We start from the raw sequence: 10,189 nt of genomic DNA on the forward strand, positions 1-10,189 counted from the left end.
CTCAGTGGTCACCCAAAGTCAGACAGCTTTGGCCACAGTCTGGCTCTTGGCACTATACAAACTTGCCACTTCCCATGAGTCTGAGATATGGTTAGAAGTCAAGGGCAGAGGGTCACCAAGAGGAACTTCCTTTTTCTCACTCCTTCGCAGGCGCACACATGGCACTGACAACTTTGCAAGGGAGGAAGCAGGAGCCCTAAGAAAGGGCGTAACTTGCCCAGGATCACCAGCAAGTGAGAGCCGAAGCCTGGCTCCTTCTTCCGGCACACGGCTCCTGAATGGTGGCCTTGCCTTGGGGACATTTTTGAACTGAGATTTGATCTGGCACCCGGAAGACCTGAGACTCCCCGCGCCATGCAAACACCTCCAGAACATGAAGCGTATCATAAGTGCTCAATCCAAATGTGTTGAATAGGTAAATGAATTATTCCATAGCACTCACCATAGATTCACGGCTCCCACCTACACTATGAATAAATTCCAAACTCCTTGCCATAGCCTCCAAGGCCAGGCTTGATCTGCACTCTGTTCACACACACACACACACACACACACACATCCCACCTCTCCAATGTCACCTGGAATCCTCCAGCCATGCCAAACTGCTTTCATTTTCTCAGTGCACTATGACCTCCCCTGCCTCAGGACCTTTGTATGTGCTATTCCTCTGCCTGGAATACTCCCTTCAACCCTTCAACCTACCTTCCGGTACTGATCACAAAGACCTGGGTCCTTTTCATTTTCCAAACCTCAAGCTGAATATCACTTCCTCAGAGAAGCCTCTTGCTGATAAAAGTCTAAGTAGATAATTAAGTAGATTCCCCCTGTTTGTTTCTTCTTAGAGCATTTAACAGGTTAGTAATGACATATTTCTATTTTTTTTATAGTTGGTTTCCACACTTAGATTGTAAGTTCCACGGAGCCATGTTCGCTTTACTTACCAATGTGTACCAGGAGTCTAGCACAGTGTCTGCCAAATTTGTTGAATCAATGGACAGAAAGATGGGAGGGAAGAAAACAGATTTGGGATTGACAGGGACCTGGCTGTTTCCCAGTCCTGAATCTGTGAACCAGCTGAACTGTAAACTTGTGAAAATTACTTCAATTCCCTGAGCCTCAGTTTCCCCCTCTGTAAAACAAAGATAATAATAGTCCCTCCCTTCTTGTGAGAATTAAATGAGATAGTGTGTGTAATACACAAGACCAAGAACATAGAAGGTGTTATGGGTTGAACTGTGTTCCCCCCAAAAGATATGTTGAAATCCTAATCCCCAGTACCTCAGTGACCTTATTTGGAAATAGTCTTTGCAGATGTAATTAGTAAAGATGAGGTCATATTGAGTAGGGTGGGCCCCTGCTCCAATATGATTGGCATCCTCATAAGAAGCGAGAGAGACAGAGGAAAGATGGCCATGTGACAACCAAAGCAGAGATTGGAGTAATGCATCTACAAGCCATGGAATGCCAAGGATGGCTGGAAAACAACAGAAGCTAGGGACTTCCCTGGTGGCGCAGTGATTAAGAATCCACCTGCCAATGCAGGGCACACGGATTTGAGCCCTGGTCTGGGAAGATCCCACATGCTGCGGAGCAACTAAGCCTGTGTGCCACAACTACTGATCCCGTGCTCTAGAGCCCACGAGCCACAACTACTGAGCCTGCATGCCACAACTACTGAAGCCCGCACGCCTAAGATAAGCCACCGCAATGAGAAGCCGGTGCACTGCAACGAAGAGTAGACCCCACTCACTGCAACTAGAGAAAGCCTGCGTGCAGCAGTGAAGACCCAACGCAGCCAAAACAAAACAAAACAAAAAACAGAATCTAGAAGAGACAAGAAAGAATTCTTCCCTAGAGCCTTCAGAGGGACATAGCCCTGCTGACGCCTTGATTTCAGACTTCCAGCTTCTATCGCTATGAGACAACAAATTTCTGTTGCACTTTTTACAGCAGCGCTAGGAAATGGATACAGTAGGCACTGAACAAATGTCAGGTCAGCGTGCCTTCCTTCATTTTTGCTCTATCACGTTCTGTTATGTACACGTAGTCCCTGGAGAGACGGTGCAGTCCTCAAAGTGTCCACGTCTGATCCACATAGCACAGACCTGGTCTGAGAGTGCAGGAGGTGGGAGTCAAGCACATCAGTGCCCTCGTAAGGGCCCTGTGCCCTTAGCGCTTGGAAGACAAGGGCCGATTTCCTGTCGTCCTTGCCTGGCTGGGAACTGCCCCACACTGTGCACTGACAAGAATGGTGCGAGAACTGGTCTGGCCCAAGACGTGGAGGTAAATGGAGAGGATCTCGGTCTGCCCAGGCTTCCCAGTGGTGGGACCTGCTTTCCTGAAAGGCATTCCCTCTTATGCCTTCCCGGCCCCTCCTCCTGGTATGGTAGCAGGGGAGCCCCTTCTGATGGAGGAGAGGGGATGACTACCTTCCAGCTCACCTGCTCTGGGCTTTTAGATATCACCTGGATGGAGCATCCTCTCCTATAGAAGGCCTGGTGTCTGACAAGCTGCCGGTAGGCTATGCTCACAGTTTAATACCTTGATTAAAAATCACCTCCAAGCCCTTTGCATGTCAGTCGCCCAGATGCAGGGTCCTCTTGGGCGTAGAAGGGCAAACCAGTGCAGAGGAAGCCTCTGTTACTAATAATAACAAACCATCAGTGCTGAGGCCAGGAGGTCGGGAGGTGTGGTCAATGTCTAGCCTTCAGGCTCCAGCAGAGGGACGTCAGCCTTGCTTCCCACCCAGACTCACAAGGGGGAGGCGGTTTCCCCAATCGCAGGAAGGGGCTTCATATCCTGGGCAGTCAAGAGGCTGGTGTTTGCTCCTGGAGGGTGCTCTGGTTGTTTCTATTTTCGAGGTTTGGAAGCCAGCTCAGAGAGAGGAAGTAACTTGCTCAAGGTTGCACAGCTGCCGAGCGGCAGCATTGGACTCCCACCCTGGTCGGCCGGACCTCAGAGCCCGAATGCAAGGTCATTTCTGGAGCAAATTTCATAGGGCAGAGCATGAGGGCTTTAGCTCAGCGGCTGGGGAGAGGGCACTGATTATTTGGGGAAGGCAATGAGTTAGCTGTGGACATGCTGCAGTGCGGGTCCCCACCAGCAAGGTGACAAGTGCAGGAGGCAAGTCTGGGGCCTCAGAGAAAGGTCAGGGTGAGGAGAGAGATATACGTGTCCCTCATCTCCATGTTAGTTCAAGCTGTGGAGCAGATGAAACTTCCCCAGGAGGCTGCTGAGTGATGGGGTGAAGCGGTGGAGTGAAGGGGGACAGAGGAAGAAGGGACCGGAGCTGGGGCCGGCGTTTACGGAGTGTTTCCTGTGCACTGGGCACTATTCTGACCCTCTACATGGATTCACGTATCCCCCTCACAACAACCCTCTCAGGTGGATACTATTATTATTATTATTTTTAATTAATTAATTAATTAATTAATTTTTATTTATTTATTTTGGCTGCACCGGGTCTTAGTTGCAGCGTGCGTGCGGGATCTAGTTCCCTGACCAGGGATCTAACCCAGGCCACCTGCATTGGGAGCTTGGAGTCTTATCCACTGGAACACCAGGGAAGTCCCAGGTGGATACTATTATTATTACAGCATTTTGCAGATGAGGAAACTGAGAGGCTAAATAGCTTACCCACGTCAGCAAGCTAATAAGTGGTGGAGCTCTGCTTCAACCCAGTGGGCTTAACCACCGTACTTACCCGACCTCTAGATTGGCCCGTCGCTGGCGCCACTGTTGAGTTCTCCGTGGATTGGGGTGAAGGGGTAGGAATGAGGAAAAAGCCAGCAGCCATCGGAACAAATTTGGAAGAATAATGGCAAGACCGCGCCTCTGATTTTGTTTGGCCTTGAACACAGCTAACAGCCAGGCAGGGTAGGCCTATTACCCCTCCGTCTTCTGATGGAAATGGAAGCCCTGTGAAGGTCAGTGGGCTCCTCAAGGTCATACTGTGAGGCTGTGTCAGAGGCTTGACCTCAACTCTCCAGATGCTGGAAGGGTATCTAGCACCCCCAAGAGGAATGCAGCGCCGCTGAGAGGAGGGGCGGTCGGTCAGGAGGGGCTGTAGGTCCAGCTGGCCGCCTTGAGTGACAACGTTCAAGCTGAGGTGAACGTTAGAATCCTAAAGGAGGGGATGGGTCCCAAGGGGAGTCAATGGGGAGCTTCTCTGGTCGGGGGATCATTCACTGAAAAGCTGGCTCGGGATGGACTCTCAGGGCACCGCGGGGCACAGGGCTACAGTCAAATCCCGGTGCTTGCCACACAGCAGCAGCACGGCCTGGGCAGGCCACCTAACCCCTCCAGAGCCCCCGGCGTCTCTAACTGCCCATAGGGGTAACCTCCCCACTGCTGGCTGATGTGCGGGATCAGTATGGCGTGAGTAAAGCAGCGGGCACACAGCTGGGGGCTCAGTAAATGGGCTGCTATTGTCAGTGTTGGACACAACTGAGGTCTGTACACATTCTTTGATTTTTAAGATCAGGCTTTATTTTCTAGAGCAACTTAAGCTTCATAGCAAAATGGAGCAGAAAGGACAGAAATTTCCCATATGCCTCCTACCCCTCCCTCCCTAGCCTCCCACTTGTATTAAAGTGTAGCTTCATTGAAATTTTGTTTCCAACGTTCACAGGAAAAAGAAAAAAAACAAAAAGGAGACTTTTGAAACCTTCCTGCCTAAGTCCCTTGCTGTGTAGAAGGGGAAACTGAGGCCCAGAGAGGGAGATTACATACCCAAGGTCACAGAGCCAAGGAGGCCTGACCCCTGCTTTCTATCAGTCAGTGTGGGTTGCACAGCCTCACCAAGCATCCTGGACTCAGCCTCGTCCCGCTGTTCACCACGCGTACATGGGGTTACAAAACTACTGCCCCAGCTGGCATCCACCGAAATCCTTGCTGGAATCCAGAACATCAAAGTCAGAGGGCACTGGAAGTTGTCACATTCCCCCTCTCATTGCCTTGTCCTCGTGCAGGGGTTAAAGAGCCAAGACAGGTGGTTCTCAGACTGGAGAAATGAACGATCACAGACATACACAGAGGCCAAGATGGTTTCTCTTTACAAAATCCTGAAGTGGGGCTCCAGAGCGCAGGCTCAGTAGTTGTGGTGCATGGGCTTAGTTGCTCCGCGGCATGTGGGATCTTCCCGGACCAGGGCTCCAACCCATGTCCCCTGCATTGGCAGGCGGATTCTCAACCACTGCGCCACCAGGGAAGTCTGAACCCACACTCTTTAGTGTACCACCCTGCCTTTGACATTCCTTAAAGTTTTGGAAGCTCGTGGCTCTCTCTGAAGCCCGTGAGCCGCAACTACTGAGCCCGCATGCCACAACTACTGAAGCCCGTGCACCTAGAGCCCGTGCTCTGCAACAAGAGAAGCCACCTCAGTGAGAAGCCCACGCACCACAACGAAGAGTAGCCCCTGCTCGCCGCAACTAGAGAAAGCCCGCGCGCAGCAATGAAGACCCAATGCAGCCAAAAATAAAGTATAAATAAATTAATTAATTAAAGAAAAAGAGTGTGGGCTCATGCTTGAGAACCCAGTTCCCGACGGCTCCCATGAACACAGGGTTGTTTTCTCACGTGTATCTACTTGGACTACATTACAGATGACCTTTCAGTCATTCATATACAAACTCGTAGGCCCTGTGGTGGGTCGGTGAACACCATGGACAAGATGACTGCTCTCCTGGGATTCAGGTCCCCGGTGCAAGGGAGGCTGAGCTTAAAGAGTAAACAAACATACAACCAAGATAATTTCAGATACTGGTAAGAGCTATGGATAAAAACCAAAACTAAACGGGATGGGGGCATCATGACTGGGAAGGCTGGCTACTTTAAAGTGGGGATCACGGAAGGTGTCTCTTAGCAGGTGACGTTGTAGCTGAGCCTTGAACAAGGAGGAGCCAGCTATGCAAACATCTGGGGAGAGAAGGTTCTGTGAAGAGAAATCAGCAAGTGCAAAAGCCCTGAGGCTGGAGTCAGCCAAGCCTTCTAGGACTTTCATCAAAACAAATAATCTGGGACTTTCCTGGTGTCGCAGTGGTTAAGAATCCACCTGCCAATGCAGGGGACACGGGTTCGAGCCCTGGTCCAGGAAGATCCCACATGCCGCGGAGAAACTAAGCCTGTGCGCCACAACTGCTGAGCCTGCGCTCTAGAGCCCGTGAGCCACAACTACTGAGCCCGTGCGCCGCAACTACTGAAGCCTGCGTGCCTAGAGCCCGTGCTCTGCAACAAGAGAAGCCATCGCAATAAGAAACCCGCGCACCGCAGCCAGCGAAGAGTAGCCTCCGCTCAACGCAATTAGAGAAAGCCCACACGCAGCAACAAAGACCCAACGCAGCCATAAATAAATAAATAAATAAATAAATAAATAAATGGGAAAAAACCAAAAAACCAAATAATCTGAAGGCAAGGGGGCTGGATTTTTTGTTTGTTTGCTTTTGTTTTGTTTTGGCCGCACCACAGGGATTGAACTTGGGCCCTCAGCAGTGAGAGCACAGAGTCCTAACCATTGGAGCGCCAGGGAATTCCCAAGGGGGCTGTTTTGTTAAGGAAGCAAAGTAAACAAGATATTTTCATTTTCTAACCTGTAATCTTCCCCCACCACCTCAAAATCATACTAATTCTAGTTAATTCCTACTCAGTTTAAATACCTCTTCCTCCAAGAAGCCTTCTGGTCCCACTAGTTCATGGTTTATAAAAACTGGTCTGTGGCAAAATGAGAAAAATGTCAGAAAACCCGTGTGTGTGTGTGTGTGTGTGTGTGTGTGTGTGTGTGTGTGGCTAAAAAGTTGCCAACCATGTTACCTTTCTCTGAGAATATCTGAGATACATTGTTACTACAATCATCCCTCCGTTCAGCCGGGATTGGTTTCAGGACCCTTTCGCTACCAAAATTGGAGGATACTCAAGTCCCTTACATAAAATGGCACAGTATTTGCATATAACCTATGCACATTCCCCTCCTTCATACTTTAAATCATCTCTAGATTATTTATAACACCTAATGCAATGTAAATAGTTATAAATACAATGTAAATGTTATGTAAATAGTTGTGGCGAAGTCAAAATTTGCTTTTTGGAACTTCCCGGAATTTTTTTCTCAAGTATTTTTGATCCATGGTTGTTTGAGTCCACGGATGCAGACCCATGGGTACAGAGGGCTGACTGTATTTTTATTTTTTACTGTTAATAAGTCCTTTTCACTAAATGATGAGTGTAGATGACGACAAAGTTAACGCGGCAAAAATTAAAAGTTGACCACTCTTTGCAAATCCCCTATATGGGGGGGGGGGGTGGAATTTCGCTGGTTGGTCTGTGAATCCCAGGTCTGAGGGCACCTGGGAACTACACTCCGAAGCTCCATTACTTGCCCCTTCTTTGCACCCAGGTCACTCTGGATTTCCCACACCCTTTCATCCTCTCCCTCTTTTCAGAGTTTGATCTCCAAGAGGGCAGGGCCACCCCTGCCTAGCGTCCAGCAAGGCCCAGAACAGGTGCTCAGAAGACATTGATTGAATGCACTGTGATTCATGATGAGACACGTTCAGCTGAGATGAACCTCACAGAGTAAAATTGGGAGCAAACTGATGAAGGCAGAGAGCTGTGTAAAGGAGAAGACCCCAGACCTCATAGCCAGGAGCCTGGGTTCAAATCCTGCAAGGGGCAGTGTGGTCTGGGGAAGTCAGAAGACCTCACCTCTTCCGGAGCAGGAAAGCTTAGGTGAAATTATTTACTTTCTCTGAGCCTCGGGTTTCTCTCCTGTGAGATGGGGGTGATAATGCCTTGACCCTGGATTCTTCTTAAGAACAAAACACAGGTGTACAGAAAAGCACTTTGTAGATAGTGTGCAAACAGTTCGTGGTCCATCCCTCCAGCACCCACCCAGGCCGTAGTATCCAGTTTGCCCCTTCCCAGCCTGTACGTCAGCTTCTCCTGCGCCGGGGAGCTGGTGCGGGAACCTTGCTTCGCAAGTTCTGAAAGGAAAGCTCAGTGCCTGGCACGTAGTAGGTACTCAACAAATAAATCAATGAAGAATGACCCCCAGGCAGGTCACGCTCCCTCTTAAGTAAATAGGCAATCTCCAAGGCTCCTTTCTCTCTGGTGCCTGTGATACTTATTTGCCTTTTTAAGGACAGACCTACGAATCACATTTAGGAAAAGTGGGTGGGTGTGAAGAGACTTTGATTAAAAGGTTAGTGCACATTTTTGGTTCCCACTTCCGAATCTTCCAGAATTTATTTTTGCCTACTTAATAAAAAGAGCCATGTCACATTTCTTTAGCTTGTCTTCTGGGTTAAAAAAAAAATTTTTTTTTAAGCCTGTATTTTAAACCGCCCACTCCAGCCATCCCAGGACGCGGCGAGGAGGGGGCCGCAGACAGGTGGAGCGTATGCCGGGAAGGCGGGGACCGAGGCGGCCCGGAGGCGGGTATGGGCGGCGGCGGAGTTCAGGAGCCCCACTCGCCCCTCCGCAGGGGGCGTCTCCGCTCCTACGCCCCGCACACAGGGTGGGCTCCCGCCTCTAGTCCTCCAACCTCCCGGCGACTCCCAGAACCCACCGACAGCGGCAGGCCACCTCCAGGCTCCAGGCCCCTCCGCCCGCCCGCGCCGAGAAGCCCAGCGCCGGCCGGAGGGGCGGGGCCGGGGCGGGGCGGTGGCGCTGATGTAATCCCGGCTCCTGGGCGGAAGGATATGGAGCGCGCCCGGTTGGCTGGGCGCTGAGGCCAGTTGCCGGGTAACGGAGCGGAGCGGCCGCGGTGCGCCGCCTCCTGCCCTCCGCCGAGTGGCGCCGGAGCCGCCGCCGCTTTACGTAAGGCGCAGGCCAGGGCTGCCCGGCACTCGGCAGCCGCTCGGAGCCCTCGGAGTGAGGAGGCGCCCCCGCCAGCCGCCGCGACGCCCGGCCGCTCGGCAGGTACCGCGGGTGGGCTGGGCGGGCTGAGCGGGCCGCGGCCCCTCGGGCGGCTGGGGCGGGCCGCCACCGCGGCCGAGGGTCTCCAGGACCGGGCTGAGGGAGGCCGGGCCGCCCCGCCGCCCCGCCGGGCCGCGGGCTCCGCGAGGACCCCGGCCGGGCCCCGGGCGTGCGGTGGGCTGCCGGCCCGGGGACCCCGGGCCTGGGGAGCCGGGAGCCGGGCGCCGGCGCACGGGGCGGACGATGAGTCCGCACAATGGGCGGGTGTCGCCGCGCTGGGAGCGGTTCTCTGGGGGGAGGCGCGGCGAGGCGGGGAGAGAACGTGCGGCCGGGGTGCGGCGCCCAGAGTGCGGCGGCCGCGGGATACCCGGAGCGGCCGGCCGGCCGGCCGGCGGGTGGGCGCTCGCGGCGCTGCCCTCGCCCAGCTGCGTTCCTCCGCCCCCTCCCCTCCTGCATTGTCCTTTAGGGGCCCGGGAAGGGAAGCCGCCGGCGGGGGAGGGGCGGGGGAGGGGCGGGGCGGGGCGGCGCGGACGGACGGGCGCGCGGGCCTGTGGCGCTGCGCGCGCGGGGCGGGCCCTGCCGGCGGGGCGGGCCCTGAGGCGCAAGGTTCGGCGAAGGTTACGGCCGCCCGCGGGAGGGACGGGCCCGCAAAGTCACCCGCGGCCGCAGCGCGGGAGGGCCTCAGCCGGCTCGGGCCGGCTCCAAGCACACGCGTCCCCGGCAGCCCCTCGGAGCTCTCCGCCCCTCCGCGTCCGAGGAACTGCTGGTCGCGAGGGAAATGCCTGCAGCCCCAGGATTTAGCGGGCGGTGCGCAGTTGAACGGGCCTGCCCAGCTGCTGGTGGCGGACCCCCCCAAATCCTGGCAGAAGCGGTTTTGATTTCACTTTCGCCACCTTTCACTTTTTGCCCTCCATAGACAAGCAATGGAGACCTCACCTAGTACAAAGTGCAGGAGATTAAGCGGGTAGGGGGACATGTGGTTCTTTGGAATGGTTTAACTAAATGTGGTTTCTGCTAATAAATATCTGGGTTGGATTCTTGGATATCTAGGTCGGCTACTTCGGCCAGGTTCCTAAGATTGAGCTTTACATGTCTGGGTCTTTGCTTGTTTAAAAAAAACAGTGGTAGGAGATTGGTGAAGAGGTCGGGGCAAGCAGTTTTGATAATAGGTGATGCCGTGGATAAAACTAACTATACAATCAAATCCCTAATCCCTAAGGTAGGTTTCTCCTGTGCAGTAAGACCGGGGCCAGAGCACCTTGACCATTTCATAGACTTC

At 53.2% G+C, this 10,189-nt stretch overlaps 1 protein-coding gene across 6 annotated transcripts in view; it reads left to right on the forward strand.

Moving 5' to 3' along the window:
• The first annotated feature begins 8,713 nt into the window (after positions 1 to 8,713).
• KIAA0232 overlaps positions 8,714 to 10,189 on the forward strand; it is an 88,198-nt gene continuing 86,722 nt past the window's right edge. For 2 of the 6 annotated variants that reach the window (XR_014244480.1, XM_082391434.1), the window contains exon 1: positions 8,722 to 8,913. The gene's annotated coding sequence lies outside the window, so the exon portion shown is untranslated. Of the gene's footprint in view, positions 8,914 to 10,189 lie in introns of all 6 variants that reach the window. The other 4 variants (XM_082391428.1, XM_082391432.1, XM_082391427.1 and 1 more) reach the window with 4 other exon arrangements.

Source organism: Balaenoptera borealis, assembly GCF_965194805.1.
Source record: "Balaenoptera borealis genome assembly, chromosome: 4".
NCBI classification, from domain to species: Eukaryota; Metazoa; Chordata; class Mammalia; order Artiodactyla; family Balaenopteridae; genus Balaenoptera; species Balaenoptera borealis.